Genomic DNA, 19,087 nt, shown 5'->3' with positions numbered 1-19,087 from the left:
GGGTATGCAGTTGTCAAGTCCGAGATCTTTGCGCAACTTCCCCCTGTTCCAGGACGTGGCGGATTCCTACCGTTACAGCGATTGGTCAATCTACGCCCTGGAGGAATGGGATGGGTCGCATTGTGTCATGTCGTGATCAACAGTTCATATAAATGATGACTAACTGACAACCTCAGCTGCCGACAGGTGTTGTTGATATACCTCGATGTGGACAGCTGAAAAAGTGTGCCCCGACCGGGATTCGAGCCCGGGCTCTCATGCTTACATGGCAGACGCTCTATCCATCTGAGCCACCGAGGACACAGATTAATAGCGCGAATGCAGGGACTTATCCCTTGCACGCTTCCCGTGACCCTCACATTCCCAACTGTCCACAATTCTACATATGTATTGTACCTTATAGACATTTGCCCACCCACTCATTACTCCCGTAAGAGTTTGGGCAACCTGTGCGCATTCGCACAGACGAAGGCGAATGGCTGGGTAGCCTTTAACTATACATACGAAGACAGTAACTTGTTCTCGAAAGAACAGTTACTGTTGATGACCATGCAGCTTTTCCCTGGAATAAATGATGACTAACTGACAACCTCCTACGGGAATCGCCAAAGCGATGTGGGCTCATTCGATTGAGAGCCTGGCCTTAAGTATTCATAACAATTTAGACGCGTTTCTTCATGTGTCCTGTCAATTGAGATACTTTTCTTTTTTCAGAAGTTCTTTAACACATCAGAGCGAGTGAAACGAGTGTGTAATAACTACTACTGTCCTAAATTTACTCTGACAGTTCACCCTGATGCGACTGGGACAGAACTGAAATTATACCGGTACAGATCGTGTAAAGGATTTATAAGCAATCACTTTTGCAAGCAAAAGTGCAGTTTTACGGCACACGACCAATGGCTGTAATCCTGCCATTTGCTTGTACCAACATCACACGAGTATACAACAGTTCCAGTTCACCTCCCCACGCTTCCTTAGTCGCATATATTTATGATATAACTGATTCGTTAACCATGTAGTTTAAGGCAACTACATTTTTAAGTTCTATGGAGCCAAGAACGTTACATTTTGACATAATACTAACTAGTTTCAGCGGTCTAGGACATCCTGAGCAACTCTTCTGTGCCCTCCGTAGTTTGAAAGTTAGGAAGAAAGGCTGTACTTACCGCAGATGTGCAGACTCCAGCACTGAACGTTGCTGAAGGCCTAAGTCACAAGTTGCCACCAACAGAGCGTATGTTCTGAAAAATAAACAAGAAGTAGTCGTTACCTAATGTAAAGGAAACATTTTTTCTTTTTATTTCAGTTTATTGGCTTTAGGTTCGTGCCCATCCAGCTACTAGATTAATGGGCAGACGATACGATGGTGTAATGGAGACGATTGTCTTCTCAGCTACGGCGATTCGAAAGTAGCACCCAGTCCCCGAGTATAGGAAACGAGATAAAGGATAGTTGTCAGGGAGAACAGTAATTACTTCAAAAGGGCATAGTTCGCACACTTGTCAGTAATACTGTAAAAGATCATATAACGATGAGCGTGGCGAGTAAGGAAAGATAGAAGATGGTTCGCAGGGGGGATGGCCAGCTGCAGCAGGGAGGTAGTTGAAAAAGTTGTTGGATGTTGCTAGTAAGAGCTACCAAACCTAAGAAATGTAACAAAATTATAATACGTTTCACACATTCATGTGAAATAAGCGAAGTTATCATGACTCTGGTATATAAAATTTTGTATGCTTTTATACAATGGGGTACAAAGTTTGCAGTACTTCACTATGTATTGTTATTATTTGCATATGTTACAAATTGTTAAATAAATATCGGTAAATAGCGACTAGCCTCAGCTTAGATAATTTTTCTAAAATGTTTTAAACAGTAATTAACTAATCGTTGTTATCCACTTGTGCAATAACTAGATACTCGATTTGTAAAAGGAGTTCTTAATGACAGCAGTTTATACATGAACCGAGCACTACGTTTTAAATCATTTCCACGTAATTCACAGTTGAGAGAATTCCCGGTTTGATTTCAATTTTGATCAATAACATAAAGAAAGCTGCTCTAGATTGTTCACGTAAGCCATGAAAGGATGGTCACCTGAAAAGGGAGAAATTACAAACTGGCATTGTGTTCGCAAATTCATGTCAGTCATTCAAAAGTGGAAAATTTGATTCTGCTAATAGAAAAGACTGTGGCAGCCCGCCTTAAAACAGAAATTGCCGCTATCGTCCCATAGAAGCGTCGCGTTTTTGCAGTTTTGTTGTTCAGTCAGAAATATTCGAAATATTTCTGCCTCACATAAAAGTCCTATACAGCCCGTGCGTCTTTGTAAGGAAAATAAAAGCAAATACTCCACAGCACCGAAGAGCAGTGATTTTCTCTGGTCGGCGTCAAACAAACAGTGCGCTAGTTTTTCTGCTGGCAGTCGGCCATCGACAAATGCTTCGAGCCGTGAAGTGGCCATCGGCTGAGCTTACGCAAAAATGGCTTGAGAGAAAAAAAAAAGAAAGCATCGCATGCACAGACACTGAGTGGACGCTATGTGATGCTGGTTTGCAACCAGAGCAAAACATCATAGATGCAAACACTTGCCAACACACACGATGTCCTGCGAGTATAAACTAACACATACATTCTCTCCGATGACAGTCTCGATCAACAAATTCAGAACTCGACCTCGCATGCTACTGTGGCGAAACTAGTTCAAGTGTAAATAGAAACCAACATTTATACGGAATCTTTAGCATCAACATACGATTTCAGTGATGCGAACTTTGTACTGGCTCTGTATAGTGATTCAGCATTGTAATGTTACTCCTGCCTTTTGTACCAGGGAATTGCGCCAATCTTTCCAACGTTCTTGATTAGTACTGAGAGCCAATGGAGCATCTTTCACGTAGTTGTCGCTTACCCATTATGGGGATCTGCAAATTATACGATAAATACGAGTCCATCTCTGTTGCCCTAACTACACTCCTGGAAATTGATATAAGAACACCGTGAATTCATTGTCCCAGAAAGGGGAAACTTTATTGACACATTCCTGGGGACAGATACATCACATGATCACACTGACAGAACCACAGGCACATAGACACAGGCAACAGAGCATGCACAATGTCGGCACTAGTACAGTGTATATCCACCTTTCGCAGCAATGCAGGCTGCTATTCTCCCATGGAGACGATCGTAGAGATGCTGGATGTAGTCCTGTGGAACGGCTTGCCATGCCATTTCCACCTGGCGCCTCAGTTGGACCAGCGTTCGTGCTGGACGTGCACACCGCGTGAGACGACGCTTCATCCAGTCCCAAACATGCTCAATGGGGGACAGATCCGCAGATCTTGCTGGCCAGGGTAGTTGACTTACACCTTCTAGAGCACGTTGGGTGGCACGGGATACACGCGGACGTGCATTGTCCTGTTGGAACAGCAAGTTCCCTTGCCGGTCTAGGAATGGTAGAACGATGGGTTCGATGACGGTTTGGATGTACCATGCACTATTCAGTGTCCCCTCGACGATCACCAGAGGTGTACGGCCAGTGTAGGAGATCGCTCCCCACACCATGATGGCGGGTGTTGGCCCTGTGTGCCTCGGTCGTATGCAGTCCTGATTGTGGCGCTCACCTGCACGGCGCCAAACACGCATACGACCATCATTGGCACCAAGGCAGAAGCGACTCTAATCGCTGAAGACGACACGTCTCCATTCGTCCCTCCATTCACGCCTGTCGCGACACCACTGGAGGCGGGCTGCATGATGTTGGGGCGAGAGCGGAAGACGGCCTAACGGTGTGCGGGACCGTAGCCCAGCTTCATGGAGACGGTTGCGAATGGTCCTTGCCGATACCCCAGGAGCAACAGTGTCCCTAATTTGCTGGGAAGTGGCGGTGCGGTCCCCTACGGCATTGCGTAGGATCCTACGGTCTTGGCGTGCATCCGTGCGTTGCTGCGGTCCGGTCCCAGGTCGACGGGCACGTGCACCTTCCGCCGACCTAACGGTGTGCGGGACCGTAGCCCAGCTTCATGGAGACGGTTGCGAATGGTCCTTGCCGATACCCCAGGAGCAACAGTGTCCCTAATTTGCTGGGAAGTGGCGGTGCGGTCCCCTACGGCACTGCGTAGGATCCTACGGTCTTGGCGTGCATCCGTGCGTTGCTGCGGTCCGGTCCCAGGTCGACGGGCACGTGCACCTTCCGCCGACCACTGGCGACAACATCGATGTACTGTGGAGACCTGACGCCCCACGTGTTGAGCAATTCGGTGGTACGTCCACCCGGCCTCCCGCATGCCCACTATACGCCCTCGCTCAAAGTCGGTCAACTGCACATACGGTTCACGTCCACGCTGTCGCGGCATGCTACCAGTGTTAAAGACTGCGATGGAGCTCCGTATGCCACGGCAAACTGGCTGACACTGACGGCGGCGGTGCACAAATGCTGCGCAGCTAGCGCCATTCGACGGCCAACACCGCGGTCCCTGGTGTGTCCGCTGTGCCGTGCGTGTGATCTTTGCTTGTACAGCCCTCTCGCAGTGTCCGGAGCAAGTATGGTGGGTCTGACACACCGGTGTCAATCTGTTCTTTTTTCCATTTCCAGGAGTGTATTAGTTACAGTCGCAGATGACGTCCGTGCTGTTAGAATACTCCCTATGAACGACGTACGAAGTCTATCTAGGATGCAAGCAGTAAAACTTAGCACAGAAAATAAGTTTCTTTATCTCGTAGTGTTAGAACTCTTGTTTTATGCTTTGTCTGCATGATGCGCCACAATCCACTTTATTTGGGAAAGTTAAATAAGAAACCACCGCGTCGATTCCAAATCCCACTGAATACCAAGTTAATTTTCTTCCTCAATTATGTAACTCTGTTTCCTTTTATTTCTTTGTGCACATAATATAATGACGTGATTGTATCGTCCATACAGATGAGCATATGCTGGGGCTGTTCTTTAAAACTCTGAAAGCACCAACGCTGGTTACATACCTGTCAACTTTCATTCAGTTATATTAAATGAGTTACTTTTTATCGATCGCGAGCGCTGGAGTCTCTAAGATGCGATAATACGGCATATATTCCAATCAATAATATGAAATTAATTAACGTTACGAAATATTTCAGAATAACAGAACTAAAATTAATTATTGTATTATAACATAATGCTTTTAGAGTCCATTTGAAGAAATAACACTGCCATGTTGTTGTTGTGGTCTTCAGTCCTGAGACTGGTTTGATGCAGCTCTCCATGCTACTCTATCTTGTGCAAGCTTCTTCATCTCCCAGTACCTACTGCAACCAACATCATTCTAAATCTGCTTTAGTGTAGTCATCTCTTGATCTCCCTCTACGATTTTTACCCTCCACGCTGCCCTCCAGTACTAAATTGGTGATCCCTTGATGCCTCAGAACATGTCCTACCAACCGATCCCTTCTTATGGTCAAGTTGTGCCACAAACTTCTCCTCTCCCCAATCCTATTAAATACTTCCTCATTAGTTATGTGATCTACCCATCTAATCTTCAGCATTCTTCTGTAGCACCACATTTCGAAAGTTTCTATTCTCTTCTTGTCCAAACTAGTTATCGTCCATGTTTCACTTCCATACATGCCTACTCTCCATACAAATACTTTCAGAAATGGCTTCCTGACACTTAAATCTATACTCGATGTTAACAAATTTCTCTTCTTCAGAAACGATTTCCTTTCGATTGGCAGTCTACAATTTATATCCTCTCCGACCATCATCAGTTATTTTGCTCCCCAAATAGCAAAACTCCTTTACTACTTTAAGTGTCTCATTTCCTAATCTAATTCCCTCAACATCACCCGACTTAATTCGACTACATTCCATTATCCTCGTTTTGCTTTTGTTGATGTTCATCTTATGTCCCCCTTTCAAGACACTATCCATTCCGTTCAACTGCTGTTACAAGTCCTGTGCTGTCTCTGACAGAATTACGATGTTATCGGCGAACCTCAATATTTTTATTTCTTCTCCATGGATTTTAATACCTACTCCGAATTTTTCTTTTGTTTCCTTCACTGCTTGCTCAATATGCAGATTGAATAACACTCCCTTCCCAACCACTGCTTCCCTTTCATATCCCTCGACTCTTATAACTACCATCTGGTTTCTGTACAAATTGTAAATAGCCTTTTGCTCCATGTATTTTACCCCTGCTACCTTCAGAATTTGAAAGAGAGTATTCCCATCAACATTGTCAAAAGCTTTCTCTAAGTCTACAAATGCTAGAAACGTAGGTTTGCCCTTCCTTAATCTAGCTTCTCAAATAAGTTGTAGGGACAGTATTGCCTCACGTGTTCCAACATTTCTACGGAATCCAAACTGATCTTCCCCGAGGTCGGCTTCTACCAGTTTTTCCATTCGTATGTAAAGAATTCGCATTAGTATTTTGCAGCTGTGACTTATTAAACTGATAGTTCGGTAATTTTCACATCTGTCAACACCTGCTTTCTTTGGGATTGGAATTATTATATTCTTCTTGAAGTCTGAGGGTATTTCGCTTGTCTCGTACGTCTTGCTCACCAGATGGAAGAGTTTTGTCAGGACTGGCTCTCCCAAGGCCGTCAGTAGTTCCAATGGAATGTTGTCTACTCCGGGGGCCTTGTTTCGACTCAGGTCTTTCAGTGCTCTGTCAAACTCTTCACGCAGCATCGTATCTCCCATTTCATTTTCATCTACATCCTCTTCCATTTCCATAATATTGCCCTCAAGTACATCGCCCTTGTATAGACCCTCTATATACTCCTTCCACCTGTCTGCTTTCCCTTCTTTGCTTAGAACTGGGTTTCCATCTGAGCTCTTGATGTTCATACAAGTGGTTCTCTTATCTCCAAAAGTCTCTTTAATTTTCCTGTAGGGAGTATCTATCTTACCCCTAGTGAGATAAGCCTCTACATCCTTACATTTGTCCTCTAGGCATCCCTGCTTAGCCATTTTGCACTTCCTGTCTATCTCATTTTTGAGACGTTTGTATTCCTTTTTGCCTGCTTCATTTACTGCATTTTTATATTTTCTCCTCTCATCAATTAAATTCAATATTTCTTCTGTTACCCAAGGATTTCTACTAACCTTCATCTTTTTACCTACTGGATCCTCTGCTGCCTTCACTACTTCATCCCTCAAAGCTGCCCATTCTTCTTCTACCGCATTTCTTTCCCCCATTCCTGTCAATTGCTCCATTATGCTCTCCCTGAAACTCTGTACAACCTCTGGTTTAGATAGTTTATCCAGGTCCCATCTCCTTAAATTCCCACCTTTTTGCAATTTCTTCAGTTTTAATCTACAGTTCATAACCAATAGATTGTGGTCAGAGTCCACATCTGCCCCTGGAAATGTCTTACAATTTAAAACCTGGTTCCTAAATCTCCGTCTTACCACCATATAATCTATCTGAAACCTGTCAGTATCTCCAGGCTTCTTCCTTGTATACAGCCTTCTCTTATGGTTCTTGAACCAAGTGTTAGCTATGATTAAGTTGTGCTCTGTGCAAAATTCTACCAGGCGGCTTCCTCTTTCATTTCTTTGCCCCAGTCCATATTCACCTACTACGTTTCCTTCTCTCCCTTTTCCTACTACCGAATTCCAGTCACCCATGACTATTAAATTTTCGTCACCCTTCACTATCTGAATAATTTCTTTTATTTGATCATACATTTCTTCAATTTCTTCGTCATCTGCACAGCTAGTTGGCATATAAAGATAACCTATTAAAAAGAACCATGCAGAAGGTAACATTAAATGATTTAGGGGAACCACGAAAAACCTAAAGCACAATGGCCAGATGAGGATTTGAAGCTCCGTACTTTCGTATACGGGTTCTGAGTGCCAACTACTGCTTCACCTCGCTATTTGTTACTGGCAAAAGGAGAACGGTAGATTCTACTCACTGCTCAGAGCGGAAAACGTGGGAAAAGCAATGTGCAAACATTTCCAACCATCAAAATTTTATCAGGCAGTACATCTCACGTTTACGTATCTTTTTGGTTTTTTAACTGACAAGCACAAAATAAGTGTCAGTGGAATCTTTTCTCTGAGCAAAAACTGTTTTACTTTTATTATCTTGTTATTTATTTACAGTCATTGTGTAAGCTCTTTAAAGTCTAAGTAAAATTTTACTTAGAGATGCTGAGTATCTTTTGACCCTCCAGGTTAGCCGAGAGTGCTAACGCGCTGCTTCTTGCACTGGAGTAGGCGCACCAGCCCCGGATCGAATCCGCCCGGCGGATTAACGACGAGGGCCGGTGTGCCGGCCAGCCTGGATGTGAATTTTAGGCTGTTTTCCACATCCCACTAGGTGAATACTGGGCTGGTCCCCACGTTCAGCCTCAGTTACACTTGCCGCAGACATCTGAATACGTTCGCACAATTCCACGGATTACAGTAGACGCAGACAGCTGGGATCTAGTAATTTCGTCCCGGGGGTAGGGGGGGGGGGGGGGGGGGCACGAAGGGCATCTGGCCACCCATTAACCATTAATGGGGCAGTGCATAAGCAGAGCTGTCATTTGTACTTGGTCATCTCGGTCATTAACGTTGAAAGATTTGCAATGTGATCATGGCCGCACGACGGGAATTAAAGCAGAAGGGTAGTTGAAGCTTGACTCATGGGATATTCCATTTAGGAAATCGTTAGGGAATTCAATATGCTGAGGTCCACGTGGGAAGAATGCGCCAGAATACGAAATTACAGACATTACCTCTCACCACGGATAACACAGTGGCCGACGACCTTCGCCGAGAGCAGCGGTGTTTGCACGAAATAAACGTAGAAACCAATGCTGGCCGTACAACGGACGTATCCTTTAGGACAATGCGGTGAAATTTAGCATTAATTGGATATGAAAGCGGACGGACGGCTGACGCGAGAGCACGACATTGCCTGCAGCGCCTCTCCTGGGCTCGTGACCACATCGGCTGGATCCTAGACGTTTCGAAAACCGTTGCCTGGTCCAGCAAGTTCCGATTTCAGTTCGTACGAGTTGATGCTAGAATTCGTGTGTGGCGCAGACCTCACGAAGCAATGGATCCAAGTTGACAACAAGACATTGTGCAAACTGGTGATAGCCCCATATGGAATGAAATGAGTCCTCCGGTCCAACTGAACCGATAATTGACCGGAAATAGTCACTTTCGGCTACATGAAGACCGTTTTCAGCCACTCATGGACTTCATACTTTAAAAAAATCTTGTCACAATTGTTGGCGATTGGTATGAAGAACATTATGGAGAATTCGGGCGAATGGTTTGGCCACCCAGATCGCCCGACACGAATCCTATCGCACATACACGGCACATAATCGAGAGGTCAGTTAGTGCACAATATCCTGCAGCGCCAACAGTTTCCCAGTTATGGTCGGATATAGAGGCAGAAGATAAATACTTTGGACAAGAAGAGAATAGAAGCTATCGAAATGTGGTGCTACAGAAGAATGCTGAAGATTAGATGGGTAGGTCACATAACTAACGATGAGGTATTGAAGAGAATTGGAGAGAAGAGGTGTTTGTGGCACAACTTGACAAGAAGAAGGGATCCGTCGGTAGGACATGTTCTGAGGCATCAAGGGATCACAAATTTAGCATTGGAGGGCAGCGTGGAGGGTAAAAATCGTAGAGGGAAACCAAGAAATGAATACGCTAAGCAGATTCAGAAGGATGTAGGTTGCAGTAAGTACTGGGAGATGAAGAAGCTTGCAAGGATAGGGTAGCATGGAGAACTGCATTAAACCAGTCTCAGGACTGAAGACCACAACAACAACAACAACAAAACCAGCAACAAAAACAGCATGGCTCAATATTTCTGCAGTGGCTTCCAACAACTTCTTGAGTCCATGCCACGTCCAGCACTGCACTACGTCGGGAAAAAAGGTGGTCTGACACAATATTAGGAGGTACCCCATTAGTTTTGTCACCTCAGTCTATGTTGGGTTCCGATATGGACAGACGGCGCCACTGTCGAAATTATCTTCTCTAGAATCCTTCATAGTGACGTTGCTTTCCGTGGAAGGTCTACGTGAATGTAGTACATGACAAAGTCACATAAGAGACACGTGATCCTTTTTAACTTTTTTGTACGCTGCCGTTATTGTGGCTGGAGAAATACGTAGTCACTTGAGGTTCAGCAACTCAACTTTATTTAAGCGAGTAAACTTATCTTCATAAAGTCGAAGGAAATACGGGTGAAATTGGTTACATGTACAACGCCATACCGTGTGTATGAAGCCCCTTATTCCCTTTGACATTCTGAAGATGAGTTTACTCGAAATGTGTAAATAAAGTTAAGTTGCTGAAAACCAAGTGACTAAATTTTCCTCTAGCGGCCATAACAGCATTGTACGAGTAACAATCTATGAAATCTATTTAACGTTCCTCTAGAAAATATAACGTATCCTGGTAAAACGTACTTTATAACTGTGCGATTATTATTTTATTTACACTACTGGCCATTAAAATTGCTAAACCAAGAAGAAATGCAGGTGATAAACGGGTATTAATCGGACAAATATATTATACTAGAACTGACATGTCATTACAATTTCACGCAATTTGGGTGCATAGATCCTGGGAAGTCATTACCCAGAACAATCACCTCTGGCCGTAATAACGGCCTTGATACGTCTGGGCATTGAGTCAAACAGAGCTTGGATGGAGTGTAAAATGTGCGTTCACCGCGATGTCGCCAAACACTGATGCGACCATTATGATGCTGTACACAGAACCTGGATTAACCCGAAAAAATTACCTCTTGCCATTCGTGCACCCAGGTTCGTCGTTGAATACACCATCGCAGGCGCTGCTGTCTGTGGCGCAGCGTCAAGAGTAACCGCAGCCATGGTCTCCGAGCTGATAGCCCATGCTGCTGCAAACGTCGTCGAACTGTTCGTGCAGATGGTTGTCGTCTTGCAAACGTCCCCAACTGTTGACTCTGGAATTGAGGCGTGGCTGCACGATACGTTACAGCCATAGGGATAAGACGCCTGTCATCTCGACTGCTAGTGATACGAAGCCGTTGGGATCCGGCACGGCGTTTCGTATTACCCTCCTGAACCCACCGATTCCATATTCTGCTAACAGTCAATGGATCTCGACCAACGCGAGCAGCAATGTCGCGATACGATAAACCACAATCGTCAAAGGCTACAATCCGACCTTTAACTAAGTCGGAAACGTGATGGTACGCATTTCTCCTCCATACACGAGGCATCACAACAACGTTTGACCAGGCAACGCCTGTCAACTGCTGCTTGTGTATGAGAAATCGGTTGGAAACTTTTCTCATGTGAGCTCGTTGTAGGTATCGCCACCCGCGCCAACCTTGTGTGAATGCTCTGGAAACCTAATCATTTGCATATCACAGCATCTTCTTCCTGTCGGTTAAATTTCGCGTCTGTAGCACGTCATCTTCGTGGTGCAGCAATTTGAATGGCCAGTAGTGTATATATAGGCACTGAATACGACTGTGGACTCTGGATAATAATAGAATAAAGATAATTGTGTTATATTTTGTATTTGTAAAGGATTAAGTACTGGATTTGTGAAATAATATTTGTGTCGGTGAGTTCTGAAAGCGCACAGAAAAGAATTAATATAGAAAAACTCAGAGATTTCATGACAATCAGCCATTGTAAAAATAGTGGTGTAAGAATAATAATGTCGTTGTCGTCTTCTTGGAGTCACATAGAGAGGAGGAACCCGTGACGATATGTTTAACGCATAGGTAGCTTTCATTTGTCAATATTGTAAGCAGGACGCCATTAGGCGCAGATTATAAAGAACTTGTTATTATTCGAGTTTTAAATGTAGTCTTATATAATGAGAACACGCATGGTATTATTAGAAAGCGTGCCTGGTATTTTACCCACTTATTTAAGACGTTTTCAGCTTTCTAAGTAGTGTTCGTGGTGCAGAGCCGCGACGCGGCAGAACGAGCCGCCGTAGCGGCAGATTCAAATCCGATAACAAGGGCGATCATACCGCAATAAGCGGTCAGGTAAAAAGTGAATTGAAAATTATTTATTACAGCAGTTCGAGATCGAAGTACAAAGCAGCAGATTTTACGTTGTATTTCACAGGCGGACACGGTCTGCTAATATTGTAAACTTTAACACTGTCAAAGTTAAAATACTTTCCAGAATGAGATTTTCACTCTGCAGCGGAGTGTGCGCTGATATGAAACTTCCTGGCAGATTAAAACTGTGTGCCCGACCGAGACTCGAACTCGGGACCTTTGCCTTTCGCGGGCAAGTGCTCTACCATCTGAGCTACCGAAGCACGACTCACGCCCGGTACTCACAGCTTTACTTCTGCCAGTATCCGTCTCCTACCTTCCAAACTTTACAGAAGCTCTCCTGCGAACCTTGCAGAACTAGCACTCCTGAAAGAAAGGATATTGCGGAGACATGGCTTAGCCACAGCCTGGGGGATGTTTCCAGAATGAGATTTTCACTCTGCAGCGGAGTGTGCGCTGATATGAAACTTCCTGGCAGATTAAAACTGTGTGCCCGACCGAGACTCGAACTCGGGACCTTTGCCTTTCGCGGGCAAGTGCTCTACCATCTGAGCTACCGAAGCACGACTCACGCCCGGTACTCACAGCTTTACTTCTGCCAGTATCCGTCTCCTACCTTCCAAACTTTACAGAAGCTCTCCTGCGAACCTTGCAGAACTAGCACTCCTGAAAGAAAGGATATTGCGGAGACATGGCTTAGCCACAGCCTGGGGGATGTTTCCAGAATGAGATTTTCACTCTGCAGCGGAGTGTGCGCTGATATGAAACTTCCTGGCAGATTAAAACTGTGTGCCCGACCGAGACTCGAACTCGGGACCTTTGCCTTTCGCGGGCAAGTGCTCTACCATCTGAGCTACCGAAGCACGACTCACGCCCGGTACTCACAGTTTTTCTTTGATTTCCTCATTGTGGGCACCCTTCTGCCATTGTTCCCAGCTACTAGTACCTGCAAGCATCCTAGCTACTTTCATATCCGTAACCTCAACTTTATTGAAAAGGTAACCTCAATCCACCCAGCTTTCGCTCCCATACAACAACGTTGGTCGAAAGATTGAACGGTGCACAGATAACTTAGTCTTGGTACTGACTTCCTTCTTGCAGAAGAGAATAGATCGTAGCTGAGTGCTCACTGCATTAGCTTTGCTGAGTTCGACGTGAAAGCCTTTTTCCTCACAACTACAGACAGAAAGCTGGGATACTTGACAAGGATTCTGTTACTTAGTTCCATCGTTTTGTTTTCGTCATCCCCCGGTTGTTATTGATATGAAGTATCGCCTTTCAGTTTTCCAAGTTCCACCGTGATTATGTTTCTTCCTAATTAATTCTAGAATCGCGCAGAAAGCAGTTAGGTTAACGAACTGCTAGGCACGACTCGTGTTACATTCCATTCGATACTGCGACTTTTCTGTGTGCGTTTAGGGGGACGTTTAGTTTAGTGTTTGGAAGACTCAGTGGGCACCTTAGCCGAGAGCACTAAGACATTCCGAACCCGTCCTGTTCTGCCCTCTTCGGTCTTCCCTACATGCCGTCCTTCTTTTTTTAAAAAAATAATAAAATACAAGCCTGTTCCGTAGCGCTTGGCTACCAGGTATCCGGTTCAAATCCTGCTTGTGGAATAAATTTTTACAGGCTGTATTTGGCCATCGAGGGGAAGAGATCACTAGACGTAGCGCCAACACCCTAGATCAAATTCCAAACCTCCCGCAGGGCCATGCGTCGTTAGGACGTGTGACAATACATGTTAAACTCTGTGGACCCCTTGTGGCTATCTGTGAGGAGCACATTATTTGCTAGCATCGGGATCCACCCTCTTCTTCCTGTCATTATCATACAACATAAACATGATTCCATACCAGGAATACACATGCAACCATTGCAGTCACTCACACTGAACAGACACACTTAAGACACCCACCTTCACAGTGAGGAAAGGGGCCATTGTGCGAAGGTGAAGAAGAACCTTTCCGGTTAAGTGATTTAACTATTTCGAGGTTCAACCACCCAGTTTCTTTGATACATTTAAGCTCCCAGACGTCTGTATGGAGTTATTTGATTTAATTCTACTTCTTTTCCTCACTCTACAAGCCGCAGTCTTCCGTAAGTAGTTTATCCGTTAACGTTTGTATGATAACGTTTGTGAAAACAGCAACATTGACAAAGCATGATGTGAAAGAAACGCTGAGAACGTATATAGCAGTGTACACGAATACGGGATGCAAATCGATTATGTCCTACATTTAGTCCAAGAGGCGCCTTCTATTGTGAGAGTTGCTTAATCAACGTTATCCCATACTCTTCCGCAGCATTGCACAACTGCCTTTGTGCTTTACAAAGAAGCCATCACACAATTTGTCCAAAGCGATTTTGTGAAACTACGGGGAACCTAAATCTGAATGTTTGGACTGGAGACGCAACCCCGTTTATGGCAACAACGAAATCAGTACCTTAAACTCGGACTTAATTTTTGACGGTAAAATATACGTTTTCAATAGATGTTTTCAGTGGTACTGAAAATGTTCTCACAACATTCCAGGACTGCATCGCAGCGAAGTTCAGTAGGTGCACTGCAAGTGACGAAGAAATATAATTCTGCCAACGTGTTTCGGTCTGACACCAGCCTTAGCCGCCATTAATTTTATGTGGTCGTTCTACTGTAACTCACTCCTAGATATTTTATGGAAGTAAATTCTTCCAGCGATTGTTCTGCAATCGCGGAATCACACACTGAAGAGCTTTGCTATTTATGAACGCGCTATGCGTTCATTTGTTCATGATGAGTGTCAGGTGCGGCTCCTTGCACCAAATGTTGATCCTCTGCAGGTCTCTCTCTCTCTCTCTCTCTCTCTCTCTCTCTCTCTCTCTCCCTCACCCCCCCCCCCCCCCCCACACCCCCACCCCCCGGCCGCCTCTGTCGCACTTGGTTTTCTCCCACACTTATATCGTGGAGGGTTACGCAGGGCTGTTGTGGACGAAATACTACTCGCTGTGCTTCGACGTTGCCTTCCTTTGACCAGTCCTAAGGTGTCAAGCTGTCTCTTTGGTGTCAAGCTGTCTCTCTGCCGCGGCAGGCTTTGACGCCTGTTTGTAGAGTACGGCGTTACCACGTTTGTGTTGTTATACATGAGCGTGGAATGAATACGTTGGGACCCGCTACCAGCACACCGCCAACTGCTCTCGAGTATCTCAAAAGAGGCCACTGAGGTTGACTGGATCACCCTTAGGTATTGCGGCCAGTCAGAATATGGATCAGACTGTAGGCATTCTCGCTGATCATGTCCCCGCTGCTTCTTACGGCGCTTCTGTAACGTGCAGTCTTTTGGCAGGTCCTTCAGAATAATTTCTCAAACTGATGTTGGAAACATCGACCGTCACGGGGAAATTAAGACAGCCATGTCGGCTCCGGGGTATAACCCATTTAGGAAGTTCAGGAAAAGAACGGCCCATCACGATTGGTCGGTGCTCTGAATATAATGTAAGCCACAACTCACGAGACTTACCACGGATCATAACAAAACAATGATATCACGCACCCCCCCCCCCCCCCCTCACCCACACACAAACATGTCCCTCCGAAACATACGTTAACTCATGCAACAAAAATTACAACAAAATGAAAGATTAAGACAGAGATGTTAATAAAATGACTACTATTAACAGTTGTCCAATAATGTCAACATAGAAAGAATCATTTATTTTAAGGAAAGCAGGTATTAAGAAAAGTTTCTCTCCGTAAGACGAGAAATGGGAATGTTTAATTCCTTTTAGTGTTTATGAGTGATAGAGAGAGCGAGCGTTTCTCGTTGCAGCTTATCTGTTCGTAGTTGGGGTGTTGTTACGTCGATAGCTGCTCTTTGGTTCTGTCGACGTAATTATTTTAGCTCCATCAATCGTGAAATTACTGTGGATTCATGAACTTGCTTATTATATGATTCCCCTGCCGATAGTATTATCATCCGTGGCATTCCTTTAATCGCAGGCCGGTCGAGCGTAGTAGCATAGTAGTTGTGAAGATCCAACTTCGCAGGTGCTCAATCACACGCGATTCCGATATCAACGTGCCGCACATAGTTTTAAAACAATATGAAATTCACTTTAACCTGACAATCACGTTATTACAGTCCATCTGCCTTTAGCGTGAGTACCACACTTGCGAATTCACAGTTCAGGCGAAAACAGCACCACACGTAAAAAACAGTTTAAATATTTCCATAGCGGCGGTTAATGTTTTAATGCGTCGGCAGTTCATTGATTTGCAAATATGAGAAGACATTTAAAGCACATTAGTCTATACAATTCAGTAATACGCAAACAATTCAGTTACAATAACGACAATCAACATCCATTCGTACATATATTGTCTCAGCTGTTTATAGTACTCCACAATGCTTAAAAGTCTAACCTTTTCTGTCATAACGTTCACGTCGAAATTTAGTTTTAACCGTGTCCGGAAAATATTTATGCGGCAATAAATTTTTGTGTGCTTCTGTCTAGCAGAATTATGAAACATAAGCGCATATACGCGCCACCACACTTTCACTGCTTGACTGTAACTATCGATAACGCTCTCGCGTCACAGTTCATATACATTAAATAGTACAATCAGTTTTATACCGTGCATTTTACACAAGCATTACAAAGAAGATAAAACATATGTTGCAGTTTTGCGTGGTCGATTAATAAGAAATTCATGTAGAATTGTAAACAAAGCAAAACTTAGTCATATTTAATACTATAGAACAAAACAAAAATTATTTTGCACCATCAAAGTTGAATGTCCAGAGTAAAAGAAAGGAAACAAGAAAAAGTTTCATCTATAGCATTTACGTAAAGGAAATTTATTTTCTCATATATTCTTTTTGAAGTTTCGATCAACAGTCCTAAGGACTGTATGATACACTGTTCCATTCATGTCGCTTCCGTGTAATCCTCTTTATTCAGCACAATTATTACATTCTATACGACTATGTTTCATAAACACTCACATCTGGTCGTGTCCTTGAGAGTTTTTTCTGCCATCGTCCTTTCAGGTACTATTTTCAGCAACGATTGATGTCGTAATATATACCCTACTATTCTGCCACATAATTTCATTATGTAGGCATACTGTAGTAAACATGTTTTCTCAGTGATTCATTATAGGATGTACGTGTTCATTCTTTACTCGATGAACGTACCACATTTTAAACAGTCTCCTGTAACATCATAGTCCGCATCTCGTGGTCGTGCGGTAGCGTTCTCGCTTCCCAAGCCCGGGTTCCCGAGTTCGATTCCCGGCGGGGTCAGGGATTTCCTTTGCCTCGTGATTACTGGGTGTTGTGTGATGTCTTTAGGTTAGTTAGGTTTCACTAGTTCTAAGTTCTAGGGGACTGATGACCATAGATGTTAAGTCCCATAGTGCTCAGAGCCATTTGAACCACTTTTTTTTGTGACATCATACTTAAAATTTCCGTCATTTCATTTTTCTCTTCTCCTGCGTTCACGTTTCGCACACACGCCTGAAACAGTTTTTCATGAATATTGTTCTGGATCAGCATCTATATTTTTTCATATTAAAAGCTGTGTGCTTTTTCAGTCTTAACGTCTATGACTTTCTTACAGATTTGCTCTCTATTCTTCTACTTCCTAGTCCCTTGTCGAAGCTTTGGATTTAACCATGCACTTCATCCCTGAACCCAGAACCCCAATAATTTTGATTACACACTGCTTATGAAGAAACATTCATGACAGTAAGCTGCAATGTAACTCAATATAACCTTAAATATCCCAAGTGTTGATAATTTCTATTCATCACAGTATTTGTTAAATTTTCTACATTGAGATGGCATTGATATTGAATTAGCGGCTCAAATGTCTCCTTTAGTTACACATTACCTCCATAGCAATAAATTAAGAGAAGTGCGTACGTTACCGCCGCACCCCCCCTTTACCACTACACAGAGAAGTTACCGACCCGCGTGATAAAGAAAACATCACGTGACTCCTGACCGGCATCAGGTCTAACTGAAGGCTATCACCAACAAAACTGTGCCATTTCACTACAGTGTGAACACAGGAGCAGGTGATCCAGATGACACATTTATTTATTTTATTTCTTCCTTTAGACTTATAATTTATATAGGACGGATCACCTAAGACTTACAGCGCAAATATTACGGAAATGGAAAGTGCTATTGCTGTGCGGGTTTCACAGAATGGTTTGGTAGTCAGGGGCTCATACTGTTAGCCTATCAACAGAGTGTAATAACACTTAGAAAGTGTATTTAGTGGTGCAAACATACACTTTTTAAGTGGAATAATGCCTCTTGACATTAACAAACTAAGAGTAGGGTTATCGTAAGTATCAGGTGATCCACCCTGTGTGTAATAGGTCATGTTTCCAAAATTTTTTGACGTACTTGTATGTTTTGACTGAAAACAAAATACACTCTTAGTATAGTAATAATACTAATGCTAATAATAATAATAATAGTGGTTAAGCAATATATATATATATATATATATATATATATATATATATATATATATATATATGGTGTTACAAAAAGGTACGGACAAACTTTCAGGAAACATTCCTCACACACAAATAAAGAAAAGATGTTATGTGGACATGTGTCCGGAAACGCTTAATTTGCATGTTAGAGCTCATTTTAGTTTCGTCAGTATGTACTGTACTTCCTCGATTCACCGCCAGTTGTCCCAATTGAAGGAAGGTAATGTTGACATCGGTGCTTGTGTTGACATGCGACTCATTGCTCTACAGTACTAGCATCAAGCACATTAGTACGTAGCATCAACAGGTTAGTGTTCATCACGAACGTGGTTTTGCAGTCAGTGAGATGTTTAGAAATGCGGAGTTGGCAGATGCCCATCTGATGTATGGATTAGCACGGGGCAATAGCCGTGGAGCGGTACGTTTGTATCGAGACAGATTTCCAGAAGGAAGGTATCCCGACAAGAAGACGTTCGAAGCAATTGGACGGCGTCTTAGGGAGCACGGAACATTCTAGCCTATGACTCGCGACTGGGGAAGACCTAGAACGATGAGGACACGTGCAATGGAC

The 19,087-nt window shown here is 43.7% G+C and overlaps 1 long non-coding RNA gene across 1 annotated transcript in view; it reads right to left on the bottom strand.

Moving 5' to 3' along the window:
- The window catches only part of LOC126355194 (uncharacterized), a 512,700-nt gene that overhangs the window by 332,445 nt on the left and 161,168 nt on the right, over window positions 1–19,087 (bottom strand). Inside the window, exon 2 of the long non-coding RNA XR_007565472.1 lies at window positions 1,170–1,244. This is a non-coding gene — a long non-coding RNA (uncharacterized LOC126355194). The remainder of the gene's footprint in view (window positions 1–1,169; window positions 1,245–19,087) is intronic.

The sequence above is a fragment of the Schistocerca gregaria genome, chromosome 3 (genome assembly GCF_023897955.1).
Source record: "Schistocerca gregaria isolate iqSchGreg1 chromosome 3, iqSchGreg1.2, whole genome shotgun sequence".
Lineage (NCBI taxonomy): Eukaryota > Metazoa > Arthropoda > Insecta > Orthoptera > Acrididae > Schistocerca > Schistocerca gregaria.
The sequence above is the reverse complement of the archived record's forward strand: the minus strand, read 5'-3'. Positions and strand labels throughout refer to the sequence as shown.